This window comes from Aedes albopictus, chromosome 2, assembly GCF_035046485.1.
Source record: "Aedes albopictus strain Foshan chromosome 2, AalbF5, whole genome shotgun sequence".
NCBI lineage: Eukaryota > Metazoa > Arthropoda > Insecta > Diptera > Culicidae > Aedes > Aedes albopictus.
The window spans coordinates 245142125-245163353 of NC_085137.1; positions in this window are offsets into that span (position 1 = coordinate 245142125).

Here is a 21229-nt window from a genome sequence, read left to right on the forward strand (position 1 = left end):
AATTTCCGAGAAATTACGAAGATAGCTTCATCGATTTCGTGTTTCTTCTAGACGGAATGGTGGAAACAAACATTTCGAGAAGAGCACTAGGGTGGGGTTTTGAGGTTATGCTCTCTGGTCTCAAGTGGAGTGTACTCGGTGTGGGGACTCATCTTTTTCATTGTTACTGCTGGCTGGCACAGTGTCGAGCAGACGACACCCGACCAAGACCCGGTAGAAGTACTCACATTGAATACAATTGATGACAGAGGATGTGGTTATGGCGATACGATTGAATAGTTTTTCGATTTCAGTATTGTCGTTATGCTTTTCTGGTGGTTCTTCAAGGATTTGGTTTGATTTGTTCAATAAATAATTTAAGAGCATTTTGAAACAATGTCAGTGCAATGCAGTGGAAATCGAGATGCCATAGCAATAAATTCATTGAAATAATTGTGTAATGCCACAATTTAGCGTGACTATGAATAGGGTGCGGGGCCATTTGGACAGGGGATCCTATTTTGGTAACTCAGCCACTGTTAGACCGCTTAGTCCTTCAGAAAATAAAAGTAAATCTTTCACGAAGGCGGGCGGCAAAACGTTAAGCGTCCAACATAGCTCTGGTCCTCACAAGTTCCTACCTCATGCCTCCACGGGTCAAGCGATGACAAAAATCGCCAAATAAGAGCTGTGTGCTTAGCTAATAGTGCAGCATGGGCACTGTTGATCTCTGACTTCATCTAGATTGAGGAGGTACGACCCGAGCGTCTGTTCATCAAGGAGGTGCGGCTCAAACAGCGTCAGTTCTGGCATCACGCAATGCTCTTCCACCGAAAGCTATGCCTAAAGTGGCAGCCTTACCACGGTGGATAGGGGACCTTAGGCCTCTAACCTACTGTTCTTGAAAATCAAAACCCATAACAGAAACCGAAAATGAAAGATTACGTACTGATTCGAAACCTTACCATGATCCAATGTTACACGCAAAACAAGAAAAGCTACCAAAAATTGAGATATGCTTTTTCTACCAATTTATGTATTAAAAAACGTACCGTGATTTCGGGTGAAATTGATCACTTTTCACAATTATTGGCTTCTAATTTTTGAATAGTTATCAATATGGTCAAACTTAATGCTTTAAAACAAGTACGGCCACGGATTTCATCAGTCAACGAGGTTGAAATTTTTACTGCAAATCATTTTATTTCAATAAATATCATTTAAAATAAAAAATCAGAAATTTTAGTTTCGGGGTGAAATTGATCAGTTAGTGAAATATCTTTCTAAGTGCTGAAAATAAATTTTCCAGCTGAATTAACCACCCCAGAATGTGAAATGATTTTTAAAACTTATACAAGTTTGGTAAATTCTTAATTATTTAAGTTTAAAGTTTAATTAATCTAAAGAAAACGCCTAAAAGTATGCAATTTTCATACTAAACAAGTTATTACTTAAGCAAAAGTACAATTTTATGTATAAATATCAATATTTATAGAACTTTTGATGACGAAATCGGGTTTAGCGAACACGTGGCAGCTATAAACATTCATTCGAATATTTATTTCATGTACGATACAGCTACGGTAACAAAAGTTTGAAAGGGTCTTTAAAATTTGCCGAACACGCAATTTCGGAAAATATTAAATTTAATACAGAAATATGTGACTAATTAGCTGTAAAACATGTAAGCTCATCATTCAATTACCCTTGAGCCAGATGATGGTCATTTTCTACAAAGTGCTATAAATTTAAAGCTTTATTTTTGACAAATAAAAATTGCCCTCACGTCGATCAATTTCACCCTACTGATCAATTTCACCCGAAATCACGGTACAGAAAATGTGATAAATCATAATCCATTCGTTGTATTAAGATGCGCTACACGGTTCCATAGCTTCCATACCACTACACACAAACACCTCCATTCAAACCCGAGAAGTTGAACCGGGTTGCGTCGAAAAAAAACTTTCGCTTCGCTGCTGAGCTTCGCGTCCTATTGTCTACATGGAATTTTCCACTTGCAAACAGCAACCTGAGCGATTCCAAGCAACAGCATCAAAATTAAGGAAATTTTTTAATTCATGATTTTCTATTGAACTGAAACATTGCACAGTTTTTCAGTTCCATCTAAATAGCCATTTTTCGATATCAAATTTTTATTTTGAATCACGACTAACTTTTCAACAGGGTGTATGTGAAAATGGTTCAAAAATATTCAAAAATCTGCACAGCCAAAACGGTTCGTTCGATTGCTATGAATTTTTCAGCAAAGTTAGATAACTAAATGGTGATTCCTAAGAAAATATACACTGTGAAAAAAAATCTTTTTTAACATGAAAAAATATAATTTTTGGCACAAAAATTCAAATATCTCAAAACCCTATCTTTTTACCATCGTAATTTTTTTAGGGAAGACGGTCCATTGTATAAGCAATCTACCATAAAAATTTGGTGATGGTAAACTAATAAACAAAAAAGTTATAACATTTCAAACATTTCACAATTTTCACATTTGGTAAATATTTTTTTCTGTGTAAATTATTTCGGTCAGAAATCGCAGTTTGATGCTAATTTTATTGTTCAGCAAAGTTAGATAACTAAATGGTGATTCCTATGAAAATTTACACTGTGAAAAAAAATCTTTTTTCACATTAAAAAATATCATTTTTGTCACAAAAACTCAAATATCTCAAAACCCTATCTTTTTACCAACGTATTTTTTTAGGGAAAACGGTCCATTGTATTATAAAAATTTGGTGATTATAAAAATTTGGTGATGATAAACTAATAAACAAAAAAGTTATGACAATTCAAACATTTCACAATTTTCACATTTAGTAATATTTTTTTTAGTGTAAATTATTTCGGCCGGAAATCGCAGTTTGATGCTCATTTTATTGTTAATGGCCTTGCGTGAGTAAAACAAGCTGTTTTTATTATGTATTATGTATATTATATAGGGCCCATATAGCCGAGGCGGTAAACGCACGGGTATTCAGCATGACCATGCTGAGGGTGACGGGTTCGATTCCCGGTCGGTCCAGGATCTTTTCGTAAAGGAAATTTCCTTGACTTCCTTGGGCATAGAGTATCTTTGTGCCTGCCACACGATATACGCATGCAAAATGGTCATTGGCAGAGGGAGCTCTCAGTTAATAACTGTGGAAGTGCTCATAGAACACTAAGCTGAGAAGCAGGCTTTGTCCCAATGAGGACGTTACGCCAAGAAGAGAGAGAGTATATTATATGTACAGTAATGTTCCGATTTCATCATTTGCTGTTACATTTGAGGACAACTGTTTTCCCTCTTCTTCAAGATGGGTATTCAGCGTGTTTTGCAACGTTAAAAATATTGAAATGGGTATAGATGTTGAAGGAAATTTCAAAGCATTATTGAAAAGGGGCGTGATTAAATTGTTTAAACAGATGTCGCTGATGGTACGGTGGCATGACTCTCTGCACTTAGCATTTCTGGCAATTTCTCAGTTGTTGTCGTTTTCGAACTTCCTGCGCTCTGCTTTACCGATGATATACAGTTGGTTCGTTTGTCAAAGTCTAGACGGCAGGACGTGCGAATGCGTAAATTTGTATTCAATGTGGACATTTGGGCATAACCAGTCTCTTTCAGTTTATCTATGGTGCTTTCGGTGAGATTTCGTAACGCTTTTGAACATTTTTTTTTTCATCAAACGGTCTACAAGAGAGCCAGTGGCGTAGCCAGAAATTGTCTCTGGGAGGGGTTTTTAACGGTCAATAATACCTTTTTTGATTTGACACAAACTTTTTGTAAACAGTAAGGAGTAATTGTATTCATGGTTTAAAAATAGCGGCGCAGCCGAAAAATTTTTTCGGCGCAAAGCGCTTTATACTGAAAATTTGTTCCACAAATTTTGGCTCTGGGGGGGGTTTTAACCCTAAAACCCCCCCCGTGGCTACGCCAGTGAAGAGAGCGTTGAGTTGAAGACCTTTGGAAAAGCGACTGATCTTGTGTTTCGTTAGATTATAATAAACAAAATCACTTATTAGTTTTTATTGACTAGTTTGGTGTTGTTTGCTTGGCTGAAAAAAAAAATACTATAAAATTTTTAATATCCATAGCAGTAGTATTTTTTTGCTTTTTCGTGAGCATTGTCATGGTATGTATACAGACAAACAAACGTAACACTGACGAAATTTTCATTGACCAAGCCTTTAACGATCACTTTGAATCTTGGTTGTGGCTTTCATAGCCAGAAGAGCGCCCATCGTTTTTCTTTGCGTTTGACGCTTCACACTAGCGCCTTCTGATGACGATATTGCACAACGCAGTGTTTCGTGAAACATTTCCACCAGGTGGTGGTAGTGTGAACTGGGCGATGGATTTTCACGAAAATTGTTCTAGGCGTTTCGTCTGTTTGTCTGTGGTATGTACCTCTCATGCATTTGTTGTTGTTGAAGTTACTCGCATTCTTCCGATCATAAAGTATGGGGCTGTCCATAAACCACGTGGTCATGAGGGGGGGGGGGGGGTTCGGCCTATGAGCATTTTGTATGGACGAATAAAAAAAATTGTATGGACAAATGACCACGCGGGGGGGGGGGGTTGAGAAGTCCCAAAAAAATGACCACGTGGTTTATGGACAGCCCCTATGTTCTCTAAGAGGTATTTTTTTTGCAGATAAACTAGACGTATACGCGTATTTTTGATCACAAGACTGGATCGCGTCTAAGTTTCAAATAGTAATTATGAATAATCAAACAAAAATATCATGAAAACAACTTGTTTAATTCAGGCGGTAGCTTTTACAATAAAATCAGCATCAAAATATAATTCTCGAAATAATTTACACAGAAAAAAAATTTTTTTTGTTACTAAATGTTGAAATTGTGAAGTGTTTGAAATGTCATAACTTTTTTGTTTATCAGTTTACCATCACCAAAATTTTATGGTAGATAGCTGATATAATGGGCCATTTCCCCTAGACGTTGGTAAAAAGATAGGGTTTTGAGATATTTTAGTTTTTGTGACAAAGATCATATTTTTTTAAAGTAAAAAAATAAATTTTTTACAGTGTATATTTTCTAAGGAATCATCATTTAGTTATCTAACTTTGCTGAAAAATTCAAAACAATCGAACAATCCGTTTTTGCTGTACAGCTTTTAGAATATTTTTGAACTATTTTCGCATACACCCTTTTGAAAAGTTAATCGTGAGAGAATATGAAGGTTTAATATCGAAAAATGGCGATTTAGATGAAATTGAAAAACTGGGCAAAGTTTCAGATATTTTTGAAATGGTCGCTCAGGATCGACTGACATGACCCCGTGGAATTCCTCACCTGCTGGATGCGGGCTTTTCAGTGCACAATGGGTCTAGAGTCGTATATACGAAGACAAAAATGTTTCTGCCATTTCTTTTTTTTTCATTATTGTGAAATGATTACGGTCAATCAAGTGTGGCTTATCCAAAAATCTGCTGATTAATTATTCTCTATACAATATCAGAATGTTTTACAAAGTCATAGCAAATTTACAAAAATAAAACATTCGATTGATTTCATTGATTTGTCTTTATTAAAGAGACTTTCAGCCCTTGGATAAAACATTCGAATCATTAGAACTTTTCGAAAAGTTTTCAATAAATTGCAACTTTTTTGCCTTTGGTCATATTTTAGTCGAGTCCAACGATACTTGAAGACCAATACATTAGTCACAAACTTTCAAAATTTAATTTAATTCGGTTCGCTTAGTCCTAAGGTACAGTAATTTGATAAACGGAAGTCAAAAACTAGATATAGATAGAAGGGCTCTAATTTTGTGTAAAGTTGAATTATCAATCAAGCCCAAATTTACACCAATTAAATCAAACTCGTTGAGGAACAAGTAATCAAAATTTGAATAGTTTTGGTGGATTTTATAAAAAGATACAACTTGCTAAAAATGTTTTAGGCAATTTTCAAAACTTAGTATGCTTTTGTATATACCACTAGGCGGTGCTAGAGGTCAAGCAAATTTTTAATTTAATATATCTCAGAATTCTGGTCACTTACAAAGTTGGTGTCTTTGACAATGTTGTTTGGTAGGTCAAGGGCTTACAGTTAATGGTCCACTTGTTTCGAAATTTTGCCACAAGAAAGCGCAAGTTACACATTTGCAAAATTATGGAAATGAATGTTTTTTTTTTCGTAAAGCAATCAAACAGTTGTAATTTAGTTTTCTTTGAACATATTTAAGTCAAGTCAAAGGTTTTTCAAAGAGCTATATATTAGTCATAAATGTGCAAAATTTCAATTCGTTCGGATCACTTAATCCAGAGATATAGCAGTTTAACGAAGAACACTCAAATATGAAACATTTTACTAGAGTCGCTCCAACTTCATGTAAAACTATCCAATCGAGCTCAAATTTGTACCATTTATAGCTAATTAGTTGTGCAACTAGCAGATAAAATTTGAGAATATTCCCTACAAATTATAAAAAGTTACAGGTTGCTGAATATAATCGAGATAATAAGTAAAAGATACATGTTTCTACTAATTTGCAACTAGCGCCGTCTACTGACAGCGCTACCTAGTGGTGGAATTTTGAATCAAACGGCCCATCACCAGTAATACCTTGGCTGGCCTAACAACTTTGCCAAGTATACCGAATATTTAAGTAATCATGGTGCTAAGATGTACGGTATGGAAATTTCGCCAGTGCTACGTCTTGCTGTCTGTGATATCTGTCATACCAGAGACAAACAGACGTAACACTGATGAAATGTTTATACCAAATATCTCATCATCCTGATTACTTGGTCGGGGTTCTGCTAAACCGAACCAAAGACCATTTTTTGATAAATTGAGTTTTCTTAACTATTGGATGAAGAAATTGACGATCCTCCTTCCATGTAAAAATCCAATAATTCTGACAGCTCTTCGTGGAGTAAATTCAAAATTTCTGTTTGGCAGAACATACAAAAATTAAAATTTCATCCAACCAGAGTGAACTGTAAACCACTCCATAGAATCAGTGAAATATTTTAGTTTTGGTCCAGATGAAGAACATTTCAAGTTCTCGTCATCGCCGTCAGATTTATAACTTCTAACCGACTCATAGTAACAATCTTTTAGAGAATTGAACACGTTATTACAAATGCGGATGTTGGAGAATCAAATTATATTTCGATGGCGCTGATCGCCATTTTTCCAAATCACATTCAGCCAGACCGAACCAAATCCACTGCATTTTAGAATCAATTTGTTCTCAACAATACAAAAATCAACTGGTTTTAAATACTTGCGTTACGTCGACACACCTCATACTGATAATTTAACACAGGGGCCGTCATTGAACAACAAGGCTAATTAGAATAATAAAGCTTGAAAAAAAATCAAACACTTGGTTCGCTTTGGCTGATCGAAAAATGGCGTTTTCACGAAAATCATCCTTGAGAAGAATGTTCAGAACTTGATTCTGACTTAACGACTGACCTTCAGGTAGGTAAAATGACCTAGAGGTAACGCGCTTGGTTATCACTCAAATGATCCAAGTTCGAATCTTTTTCGTATTTTTGAAATTTGTTTTGTCTTGGTTCACTTTGGCAGAACATTTTCATGGTTTTCTTTGACCAGCATAAATTTGAGGTTCACAAATTGCTCCACTTTCACATTTGAGGACTTCAGGACATGCACTGACATCATTTGACATAATCACTCTTGCTCTGTGCCTGCACATGCACCGCCTATTCTTTATTACACCAACGAACCTAACCTCAAAATGACTGACAATTCTCAGGTCATTTTGACAGATGTAACATGAGCATGAAAAGTACGGCAACAAGGTCGATAAAGTAGAATATATGATCCGTCTTTTTCGTGCATGTGTGTGGTCTGTCAAAATGACCTGAGAATTGTCAAACATTTTCATGGCTAGCTTTGTTGGTGTAATGAAGAATGAGAAAACATGGGTGGGAAGGGCTGAGCTGGGAGGCCTTCCGCCATCCATATTTCAAACTGTTTTGAGACCTCCGTGCTACCATACCATAGGCGTCCTCTCTGATTCATGTGAAGGATTGTGAGTGATATCGATTTCAACTTCATAGACGATGAAAAATCGAGATTTTTTTCACATTCCGACTGGTTTTCTCTGAAACAAAAAAAACAGAGTCAGCCACACTGAACTATAAACAAGACTATAAACCATATTCCAATGTTTTTGTTCTGCCAGAGTGAACTGAGTGCGAAGTACTGAGAAATTAAATGTAATTATATCAATGATTTTAAATAATTTACATGTATTCTTCATCTCTGATGGTTAACAAAGGCTTATAAGTTATATGTATGCGGAAAAGTTTCAAATAATCTTAGCTTTTGTTTATTGGTGAGTGGTTGAACTTTAAGCTTAAATATCTCGGAATAAAGTCTTTGGCGCTTAGTTCGGTTTAGCAGAACCCCGGCCACTTAGAGAGTTGGTGTCTTCGGCAATATTATTTGGCTGGTCAAGAACTAACAAATGATGAGCCGTTTGATTCAAAATTCCACCACAAGGCAGCGCTAGTGAGCAAACAAATATTATATTCCATATATCTCAGGACTTAGATCACTTAGAAAGTTGATGTCTTCGGCGATGTTGTTAGGTTGGTTACGGCTGCTCAGTTCATTAGCTAATTGGTTCAAGGTTCTCTCAGTAGGCGGCGCTATTTACGAATTAATTGAAGCATGCAACTTTTATTTATTATTTCAAATATATTCAGCAAGCTGTAACTTTTTCAAAAATGCACCAAATATTCTCAAATTTTTCCTGCCAGTTGCACAACTAGTAAGCTATAAACGGTACAAATTTGGGCTCGATTGGATAACTTTACATAAAATTGGAGCAACTCTAATAAAGTAGTTCATATTTGAGTGTTCTTCGTTTAATTGCTATATCTCTGGATCAAGTGAACCGAATGAAATGCGACATTGCACAATTATGACTAATACATAGCTCTTTGAAAAACCTTTGACTTGACTTAGACACGTTCAAAGAAAACAAACACACAGCTTGTTGATTACTTCACGAAAAAATATCAATCATTTGAATGATTTTGCAAATGTGTAACTAGCGCCGCCTAATGTACCATTAACTGTAAGCCCTTGACTCACTTAATAAAGTTGTCGAAGACACCAACTTTCTAAGTGGTGAGAGTCCTGAGATATATGAAATTTAAAATTTGCCGTTTATTGGTGGAATTTCTAATTAAACGATCCATCACCATCCATCATGGCATCGCAAATAAAATTATTAGAAAGCAGATTTTTGAATCAGTTTAACCAGACGAACCACCCTAACATAACAATAATAGGGAATAGGGTCACCAATTGAAAATAAACTTTCTAAAACACAATATGTGTCTAAAAACTTAAAGCTGAAGCTTAAACAGTTTTGTCTTCGCAAATACGGCTCTGGACCAATTGTGCAGTGTGGCGGCTGTATCACTTCCATCATCAAGCCACGTTTGTGTTGATGATGATGGCTTTCAGCCTCTTATCTAATCATGTGCAGTTATAGCCGTGCTGGTTAGAGCGCAGGATACCGTGTATTACCGTGATAGTGTCTCGGTTCGATTCTCGCCGCAGCCCGTATTTCTTTTTAAACATGTATTGGTATTTGATGCCGCCGCTGCTGCCATGATCAGTCTAAAAATAGAACAAATAATGAGAAACCAGTGCGACAGAGCACACGCACACATGCGGAATTTTCCTTTTCCAGATTCTAGGAAGCCAATACAATTTTTGGTATACTGCCACATACCAATTTTTGTATTTGCAAGGCCCTAATACAATATTTGTATATGTTTCATACCAATTTGTATTAGAATCTGCCAATCTCAGGTTGCGTGTACACGTCAAAAGATGCTGGTGAAATGCAAAACAAAGAGTAGTTTTACAGTCAACTAAACGCTGTCGTGGACAAGGTTCCATAAGGATATCCTCATGGGCAACTTCAACGCGAAGGTTGGTTTCCAGAACTCGGACTATGAACACGTCATGGAATGCCATGGTCTCGGAGAAATGAGCGAGAACGGTGAGCTGTCTTCAGAGTTTTGTGTCAAATATGACATGATGATTGGAGGATCGGTCTTTCCCTATTAGCCAGTGCACAAAGTGACATGGGTTTTCTGTGATGGCGTCAGCCGAAAATGGAGACGGTATCTTATGGAACAAACGTAGCACCGAGATCCGGCTGCGCATTGCAAAGATCCATCGACAGGAGGAGAAAATCGGGCACCGGTTCAATGCACGCTGACTGGAAGACGCTGCGGTGATAAGGTCCTTCGTCGAGGAGCTAGAGAACCGTGCTGCGGATATTCCAGCAGGTGGAAGCGTAGAAAATCAATGGAGCGCCATCAAGAACGCCTTCATCGCCACCGGCGAGATTAATTTGGGCGAGCTTCGCACCCGGACAAAGCAGTAGAGCCGCGATAGAGCGAGCGAAAACACGGGGAGCCAAAGCTGTAGCCCGTAGCCCAAAGCCGTAACCGACGAAGCCGAGAAAGCTGCAAACACCGGCGACATCCGTCTCCTCTACGATGCTTCACGTCGCCTTGGTGGGACTAAAATGAATACCGCGATGCCCGTGAAAGATACGTCTGGACAGTTGCTAACCTGACCAACTGAAACGCTGCGCTGGTTCGAGCACTTTGGAAACCTTTTTCAAGTGTCGGCCACGCCATCAACACCCCAGCATGATCCGCCGAGGATTCGACGCATAACGCGTGTCAACACCGAAGCTCCATCAGTGTAGGAGATAGAAACAGCCATCCGTAGCATGAAATAGAACAGAGCCCCAGAGGTCCATCACATATCAGCTGAGATGCTCAAAGCTGACCCCGTAGTATCCACACAACTACTGCATCAATTATTCTGCAACATATGGGAAACCGCGACATTTCCGGCCGACTGGATGTAATGCGTCTTAGTAAAGGCACCCAAAATGGATGACCTGACTGTATGTGATAATTGGCGGGGCATCATGTTACTGTGTATCGTTCTCAAAGTCCTCTGCAAAGTGATCCTTAACCGGATACAGGAGAAGATTGACGCAACTCTCCGACGGCAGCAAGCAGGATTCCGTGCCGGACGATTCTGTGTGGACCATATTGTCACGCTCCGTATCATCCTGGAGCAAATCAATGAATTCCAAGAGTCTCTCTACCTGGTGTTCATTGATTACGAAAAAGCTTTCGACCGTCTCAATCACGGAAACATGTGGGAAGCCCTCAGGCGCAAGGGTCTGAGAAAATCATCGGCCTCATTGAAGCACAGTACAGAGCATATTCGTGCAGAGTACTGCACAACGGTGTTTTGTCCGATCCCATCCGGGTCGTTGCTGGAGTGAGGCACCTATCACCGCTACTGTTCCTCATCGTAATGGGCGAGATCCTGGTAGGTGCGATTGACCGTGAACCAAGTCGTGGATTGCTAGGCAGGCCATTACAATGGAGCACCTATATGACTTCGAACTAGCTGATGACGTTGCTCTCCCAGCTCAACGGCACTGTGATATGCAGAGCAAGCTCGATGATTTTGCCAACCGCTCCTCAGCGGCTGGTCTTACTATCAACGTCAACAAGACTTAATCGTTGGATGTAAACACGGTCAACCTTTCCATCTTTGCGGTAGCTGGGGAATCCGTGGAGAATGTTGAAAGCTTCCAATATCTTGGTAGCCAAATGGCGGCCGATGGCGGCATCAATATCGACACGGAACACGGATCAAGAAGGCGAGGGCTGCTTTTGCGAGATTAAGAAATGTATGGAAAAACAACCAGATCAGTCGACGCACCAAAATGCGAATTTTTAACTCGAACATGAAATCTGTGCTGCTATACGCCAGTGAAACCTGGTGTGTATCAATGGAGAACACTCAACGACTGCAGGCCTTCATCAATAGATGCCTGCGATATACAATTCGTGCATGGTGGCGTCACAATTGGATCTCCAACGTGGAGCTCCATCATCGATGTCATCAAAAGCCGATAGCGACAGAAATTCGGGAGCGAAAGTGGAGGTGGCTCGGCCACACTCTACGCAAGAGCGGAAACGAAATCTTCAAGCAAGCGTTAGATTGGAATCCAGCAGGACATCGCAGCAGAGGCAGACCCAGAGGCTCATGGCGGCGCAGCCTCAACAACGAAATCAAGCAAGTCGTCAGAAATTTGACCTGACCACAGGTCAAAGCGATGGCTGGCAATCGCCCAGGATGGGAATCTTTCAATTCGGCCCTCTGCACCACCGTGACGTTACTTTTTGTAGTGCTGGCCTAACAAATAGTTCGAACTGGAGAGAAGACGATAGCTACACCGCTGGCGGTTCGCTGCAGTATCGACTACAACTGCAGCAGGCAGCGGGTAGAGGCCAAGGCTAAGCCCTTACATCATACTTCGACGAAGGGGTATTAAGGGAGGCGCTTTGCCGTGAGCAAAACCTACTTGGTTTAGACGGCGACGAGCTGGTAGTGGTGCTCTCACGTGCGTGTGATGCGACCATGCCTAAGGAGTGTATCGGAATGTAGTTGAAAATGTTCAGGATGCTCTATCTCAAAGCTAGGTTGGTCTTTTCATTTCGGTTCTTCTATGGAATCTTCACAATGTAGTTAAGTTTAGAACAGCTTGGAAAAATTTGGAAAATGTTTAGTATTATTCAAAATATGGTTAAATGAATACACCTCACAAAATAAAAATCTGCACAAAATGCAATTTTGTTAAGATTTTTCACCATTTCAAAAATCTGTAGCGAATAAAATTTGTAAATTTGTAATTTCATAAATTAAAAAACATACCCCAATTAAAAAAAACGAATTTTTCATTTTATGTATTTCTTATTTGCGTAAACATGATTTGGAGGAGCATAGAAAAAAGGGGTTGCTCAAAAATGGCCTTTTTTCATTTTTAAGAATTGCGCTTAAATGCAGTGGAGATTTTTCTTGAAAAAAGTAATTTGCCTTTATCATGAGGATTCAGGAGTTTATTATATTTGCACAAAAAAGTTAACAATTTTCGAACATTATCGAACTTTTTTCGCAATTTCAATTTTTTAGAAGGTGTGCAAAAATTTAAAAACATGCGTTCAGTAATCTAGGTTAAAAACCTAGTTAAAAGAACATTTTTAGAAATTTAGAAAAGCCATTTCTTTATTCAAGGATTTATACAGTCTCTCCAAGAATAAAATTACCCAAAAGTTGTTTTAAACTATTGTTGAGGCTATTGTAAACATTTTCAACTACTTAACGATACACTCCTTAGGCGAGAAATGGGAGGCAACTGGCTTACTGGTGGACAAACGCAATTGCGGACCTGCGCCGCGTTAGACGGCGGATGCAGCGAGAACGATCCGCGGAAGAGCGAAACGAACGGCGCGTGGTGTTCGCCACTGCAAAAGCTGCGTTGACGACCGAGATAAGGGCAAGCAAAAAAGCCTGCTTCGAGTGTCTCTATCAGCAGAGTGCTGATGCAAATCCGTGGGGTGATGCCTACAGGATCGTGTGGCCAACACGAGAGGTGTAGTGGCTCTTACCGAGCAATCTCCAGAGATGTTGGAGAGGATCATCGAGGGGCATTTTCTGCGTCATGATCCGACTCTTTGGCCTCCTTTCGTAGGACAGTCGGGAACTGGGGCTGGCGATGAGGAGAAGGTCGCCGATGTGGAACTTGCGGGGATATCAAAGTCTCTTAGCGTAGGTAAGGCCCTAGGTCCGGACGGAATTTTGAGCCTGGCCTTAAAAGTAGCTATTGGAGAAGCTCTCGAGATGTTCAGGTTTGCTATGCAGAAATGCCTGGCCGAGGTAATTTTCTGAGAAGTATGGAACAGACAGTGCCTGGCTCTATTGCCACATGCGGGGAAACCACCCGGAAACCCGCCGACATATAAACCAATTTGCTTGATCGACACGGCTTGGAAGGTGCTCGAAAAGATCATCCTCGATAGAATGTTGAGGCACACCGAGGGTGTAAATGGTCTCTCGAGTTGCCAGTACGGCTTCCGGAAGGAAAGCTAGGTCGACCGTAGACGCTATCATGTCGGTTACAAATACCGCCGGGAAAGCAATCGAGTGTAAGTGTTCGCGCCCATCGGACGCTCCGGTGGAAAATGTGCCCCACTTTCTCCTACGAGATTGAACAGCGTCACTCGAGCTCCCACAAAAGTAAACACGGCGGCGACAACGATCCCAGTACGGGACCACTCACCACCGACGATGATGATTGATGATGACAGCTGCGAGCGCGCGCGCCTCATCGCGGCGGCACCCAGTTGGAAGAACATGTGCAGGCCGCTCTTGAGTGACCGTGAGTTACTTCGTTCGAGCAGTGCAGCCAGATCGACGGAAGGTTCTAGAATGTTTTATCCGGGAATATTGTAGAACATTCTGGATGCCTTCCGGAGTGCTATAAAAGGAAAGTACCACCACCGAACAAGGAAATAGTTTATTCTGACCCGGCAAACGGTCAAGTAGTGTTTAGTAATACCAGTGAAGTAAAGTGTACTAATAAGCGTTGGCGTGGCTTGGACAACGCCAAGTGGAGTGAATAAAGTGCTTTTAGTGCAAAGTACAATTCCCGTGTGTTTTCTTTCTTGCGAGGAAGAAAATCCCCGTTTGAGGCACTGCGGAGCCCCAAACATTTGGTCCTTTGAACCGGATCAACGGAGGATTCCTGGTACCCCAGGTCTTGCGAGACTCCATCCCGCCAGGAATCCAAGCGCTGCGGCGCCTCAACATTTTGGTCCGTCCGAACCGGATTCAGGGCCCGTGAAGTGGAACCGTTCTACAGTCCCCGGTTCACCGTCGAAGCGTCCTGCTGGTCATCAAGGCGACCAGTCGAATCCCTGCCGGTCTGTGGACGATCGGCACCAACGGTGACGTCTTTGCCGCCGGCAAAGACATCATCCCATCGGAGGGTATCCGTCGATCGACGAGTCGGTCGGCCCCAGCAAAGTTTCCTACTGGTCAACGAGGCGACCAGTCGTAGGATCCCTACCAGTAAACGAGAGGATCGTTGCGAACGGTGACATCCTTGCCGCTGGCGAGGACACCAACCTATCGAAGAGTCGGTCGGCCGCAGCGAAGTGTCCTGCTGGTTATCGAGGTGACTAGTCGAGGAATCCCTGCCGGTCTGTGGACTATCGGCACCAACGGTGACTTCTTTGCCGCAGGCAAAGACACCATACCATTGGAAGAATTCTACGAACGACGAGTCGGTCGGTCCCAGCGAGGCATTCTGCTGATCGAGGAGAGATCAGTGGAACCGAGACCCTTTCCCCTGGAAGATTTTCCGCCGGTCTACGAGGTGGTCGGCACTAGTGCGTTGTTCCCCTGGTCAACAAGGAGACCAGTCGAGGATCCCTGTCGGTCTGTGGACGATCGGCACCAACACGGTGACTTCTTTGCCGCCGGCAGAGGCACCATCCCATCGGAGAATTTCTTCCGATCGACGAGTGGGTCGGTCCCAAAGAAGATTTCTGCTGGTCGAGGAAAGATCAGTGGAACCGAGATCCTTTTCCCTGGAGGATTTTACGCCGGTCAGCGAGGAGATCGGCACCAGCGAGTTGTTCCCCTGGTCAACGAGGCGACCAGTCGAGGAATCCCTGTCGATCTGTGGACGATCGGCACCAACGGTGACTTCTTTGCCGCCGGCAAAGACACCATCCCGTCGAAGGAATCCCCCCGATCGACGAGTCGGTCGGTCCTAGAAAGGCGTCCAGCTGGTCATCGAGGAGACCAGCCGAGGAGTTTCGTACCGGTCAACGAGAGATCGGTATCAACGGTCCTTACCGCCGGTGAGGACACCAGCGCATCCAAGAGGCAGTCGACCGCAGCGAAGTGTCCTGCTGGTCATTGAGGCGAGCATCAAGGGTGACATCTTTGCCGCCGGCAAAGACACCAACGAGGAGACTTCCAGCGGATTACCGAGATCGTTGGCCCCAGAAGTGTTTCAGTGGTCAACGAGGCGAGTGTAATTCCCGTCGGTCAGAGGATCGGCATCGGAGTTATCATTCTTGCCGCCGGCAAGACCACCAAGAAGACAAGTGTCTACCGGTTAGCGAGCCTTGCGATCGGTAGCGTCAAAGCCTTCTGCTGATCAAGAAGATATTAGTGGAAGCGGGACAGCCCCCGCTAGACACCAACGAGAAGATCACCGGTCAGTGAGGCGTTCGTTCCTGACAAATCGATCCCCTGGTCAACAAGGCGACCAGCCGCCGATTTCCGCCGGTAAAGTAGATCGGCACCGTCGGTGAATTCTTGCGTGAGCACCGAAAAGAGGACTTATCGACCAACCACCGACCGTAGAAGTGAAAATTAGACACCACACACCGGAATTGGAGGCACCCGCCATGCATGAGGCACAGCTGCTTATCCATCTCCGTGAGCAGGTCTCGCGGAAGACCCGGCACATCTTGGGAAACCTGGTAGAGGCAGAGCACGACCCGTCGAAGATGACATCATCGCTCCTGCGGGTGTACGAGAAGAAGTTAAGCATGTACTACCAGGAGTACGCCAAGCTTCATCAGGAGATCTTGGATCGCATCCCGGCATCGGAGTTCGAGGATCAGGGTGACTTGGAGATGAACTTCTACCGCCTGCACACCGAAGCACTGCTAAGGATAGAGCAGCTATTCGCGAGCTTGGCTGGTGAGTACGAACTCAGCAAGAGTGAGCGCCGTGTTTTGGAAAGCTTCCAAAGCAGGCAGCTGTCAGAGCCTACTCAAGAGGCGCACTCTGACAAGTCTAACGTGAAACCGTCACATCACGTTGCGACGACCGTCAGCAATGTGGAATCCGCTCAGCGTTCCAATTGGTCCAGTGTGACGCCAACAAATCACACTGTGACACCTACCCAGCCACCAGCCAAGTCGCAGCCGAAAGAGTGCCGAGCGTTTGGTGGCTTCCATAATCGGCATCAGGAGAAGTCCGTCTCAGAAGAACTCTACGACTCATCCAGTCTAGAGCCGCCGGCAATCTCTGAGACGCCCAAGGACGAACCGAACAACGTTTACAGGGAACACGATAGGTCGTCCTGTACGAACGAACCGCGTCACACAACGAGATGTGGCGTACCAAGCACTGAAGATCGACAAGGCGCAGAATGGAAGCGGACTTCTCTCCAGGCAGAATTGACACCGACGAAGCTATCCTGTACATCCATTGTGCAATCAGACCATCAACCGAAGAACGCTCAGAAGGAGCACTGCAAGCCGGTAAGTAACCGGAACCAACGTCAGTCGGAGTCCGCTCGGGAGGAGCGCTTTGGCTCACCAAGTCACACCGTGAAGTCTGACGAGTCAGGAGCCCCTGGTCTACAGCAGGAAGTAGATCATCGACACCGTTCGGAGCCCGCTCAGAAGAAGAACTCCAATCAGCCAAGAGTAGAATCGTATCCAAACGTGCATTCTACGACACCCGTCGATCATCCAGAATCCGCTCGGAAGGAGCATTCCAAGCTGACCTGTAGCGAGCAGCAGCTACATCATGTGGAGTCCAGCATAAGGACAGTGACAGTGGCAGCCGTGAAGTGCCCAGAGCTTGCTCAGGAGAAGCTCTCTGGTCCGTCCAGTGTGGAACAGCCCGTTCACACTGCAACCTTCGTCGAAGGATCCGCCTACACCCCGAGAATGCAGGCTAATCCGTCTGTAAAGGAGCTGATGAATCTCCAGACACGTACCACCGAGTCCACGACAAGCACAAGAGGGTCAGAGTCCGCTCAGGAGGAGCTCTCTGATTTGTCCTGCGTAGAATAATCTCTACGCACAGCGACATCAGCCGTAGAACCAGAGTCCGCGTACAAGGAGCATTGCAAGCTGTGCAGTGATGATCTGCCAGATTCCACTGCAGAAACCCCGAGACACGTGAAGATCGCTCATGATGAGCGCTTCAAGCTGTCGCACGTAAAGCCATTGTGTGGTGCAACAGCTGCAATCCCATGGGAGATCGTTCTGGACGAACCGCGTCTGCTGTCACACGAAGAGCTCTCACCTGTGACAGTCCTCGACCTAGTTTTCCACCAAGTGGAATCCGCTCAGGTGGAGCCCTTTAAGCCGTCGTATGTGAAGACATCGGTAAAGCCAGCGGTGTTTCCCAAGGGCTCAGAGACCATGGAGTGTGAAACTGTTACAGTAGTCAGCGTGATGCTGGCTCTGGACACTGCTGTACGTGTCACGGTTTTTGACAGTAACAGCGAGAAAGGAAGGTTCCATGACCTTCAAAGACTGAAGGCCACGAAGAAGTGGCACACCAAGCCATCGAAACCACCACCAAGGACTTATGCGAATGCTTCGACGCCTGCTCTGGTGGGCGAGTTTATCAGTGCGGAAGTTTGCTCTGAGATGATTGTCGAGCAACTCAGCCCATCCAAGGAAGGACACGCTGGATTATCCAAACTGATGGAGATATCTTGTGTCAAAGTGCCCACCAAGTGTCGCCACCAACCGCCACGACGAAGACAACAGGGAAACATTCCGACGAGTCGACCACCGCTTCAACTCGATTGCAGAGAAGCCAACCGTCATCCGATGCCGTTGCATCGACAGGAATACTTCCAGCCCGGGGGAAGTATGTTCGCGCCCATAGGACGCTCCGGTGGAAAATGTGCCCCACTTTCTCCTACGAGATTGAACAGCGTCACTCGAGCTCCCACAAAAGTAAACACGGCGGCGACAACGATCCCAGTACGGGACCACTCACCACCGACGATGATGATTGATGATGACAGCTGCGAGCGCGCGCGCCTCATCGCGGCGGCACCCAGTTGGAAGAACATGTGCAGGCCGCTCGTGAGTGACCGTGAGTTACTTCGTTCGAGCAGTGCAGCCAGATCGACGGAAGGTTCTAGAATGTTTTATCCGGGAATATTGTAGAACATTCTGGATGCCTTCCGGAGTGCTATAAAAGGAAAGTACCACCACCGAACAAGGAAATAGTTTATTCTGACCCGGCAAACGGTCAAGTAGTGTTTAGTAATACCAGTGAAGTAAAGTGTACTAATAAGCGTTGGCGTGGCTTGGACAACGCCAAGTGGAGTGAATAAAGTGCTTTTAGTGCAAAGTACAATCCCCGTGTTTCTTTCTTGCGAGAAAGAAAATTCCCGCTTGAGGCACTGCGGCGCCCAAACATTTTGGTCCTTCGAGCCGGATCAACGGAGGATACCTGGTACCCCAGGTCTTGCGAGACTCCATCCCGCTAGGAATCCTAGAGCTCCCCGCTTGAGGCACTGCGGCGCCTCAACATTTGGTCCTTCGAGCCGGATCAACGGAGGATTTCTGGTACCCCAGGTCTTGCGAGACTCTATCCCGCCAGGAATCCGAGAACTACTCGCTTGAGGCACTGCGGTGCCTCAACATTTGGTCCTTCGAACCGGATCAAAGAAGGGTTTCTGGTACCCCAGGTCTTGCGAGACTCCATCCCGCCAGGAATCCAAGAGCTACCCGCTTGAGGCACTGCGGCGCCCCAAACAGTAAGAGATTCGCTACTGTGCTGTAGCGACCCTGGATGTAAGGAACGCGATCAAAAGCGCCAGTTGGGTGGCTATTGTCGAAGCGCTCCTGCGTCTGGGGTTACTTTCAGAATCGAGTACTTTCACATAACCTCAGGAGTTCCGCAAGGTTCCATCCTGGGTCCGGTGTTATGGAATGTCATGTACGACGAGGTGTTGAGGTTAGAGTACCCAGTGGGAAGTCTACGGTGGGAGTCGATCGAAGAAGTGAAGTTGGCTACCGACCATTCGATCAAGGCTGTGGAGGCGTGGATGCGGTTCAAGAATCTGTAGCTGGCTCACCACAAGACTGAGGTGACGGTTGTTAACAACCGAAAGTCGGAGCAGGAGGCGGTGATCAGTGCACTATTCCGTCAAAGCGCTCCGTCAAACAATTGGGCGTGATGATCGACCTTTTTTAGCCACGTTGATTATGCCTGTAAAAGAGCCTCCACAGCTATTGCGGCACTGTCCCGGATGATGTCCAATAGCTCTTCGGTGAACGCCAGTAAGCTTAAGCTTCTGGATAGTGTCGCTACGTCCATACTAAGGTATGGAGGTCCGGCGTGGGGCACTGCGCTAAGTACTGAATGCTACCGACTGAAGCTGGAAAGTACTTACAGGCTTATGTGCCTGAAGGTTGTGAGCGCGTACCATACCGTATCACACGACGCTCTCTGCGTCATTACTGGTATGGTGCTTATCGGCATCCTTATCAGTGAGGACATGAAGTGCTTGAAAATGCGCGGCACAAGACGCATACGCAGGACTGCCAGGATGGCCTCTATGGTCAAATGGCACCGCGCGTAGGACAGTTCCATCAAAGGAAGGTGGACCCATAGGTTGATACCGAGGGTAGATAGTTGAATTAATTAGGCGCCATGGGAAAGTTACATTCCACCTGACACAGATCCTTTTAGGCCATGACTGCTACCGACAGCATCTACACCGGTTCGGGCATGCGGGTTCTCCCGAATGTCCGGTTTGTGCTCGTTAGCGTGACCGTATGCTTGCCACATGGGGGGAGGACACTACTCCGGACAATCTTGTCCAGAGGATGTGTAGGGATGAGTTTGGCTGGAACGCCGTTTCAGCGGCTATCACCCATATTGTCTGGGAGCTACAGAGGAGGTGGCGCGTGGACTCAGAGAATGGCTAGTCCAGATGCAGTACAAGAGGTGGTCCAGGGGTTCGAAGTCGGCTTCGTAGGTCATACCGGTACCCTGCGGTCGAGATCGACCCTTACAGCGATTAAGTGGCCACGGAGAGGAAGTCCCGGTAGCGGTGCTGACGTGGCGTCGGTCTACTGGGTTGGATCTGAGCCCGCGGTTGGAAAGGGGTCCCCGGCTAGGGTCGGAGTAGGTGAGACCCTGCTGTCTGCAACCTTCGGGTGCATCTGATAGGGCCTAAAGGGTAGTGAAACCCTTCCTTTGCGGGCAGGTCAGATCGGGTTGCACGTGGGTATCAGTTCTTGATGTCTGCAAAGCAGTTGGGCGCAGGCGGGGTTGACCCTGCCCGCCTTCCGAGAACAAAGGGAGTGGCGAGGACCACTCGGTAAACTGGCTAAGCGCCAGCATGCTACCGTGATGGACTCTTCAAAGAGAGTCATCGATGTTCGTTGCTGCAGGCTACGTAGCTAACCTAGAGCGAGCGATGTGCACTAGCCCCTCTCTGAAGCAATACCTGCTTGGTGGTTCCAGAGAGACGTAGGGTTTGGCGACCATAGGAATGTGTTTAGTGGGTCGAGGAGAGAGTAGTCCTGACTTTTACTATTGTAGTAGA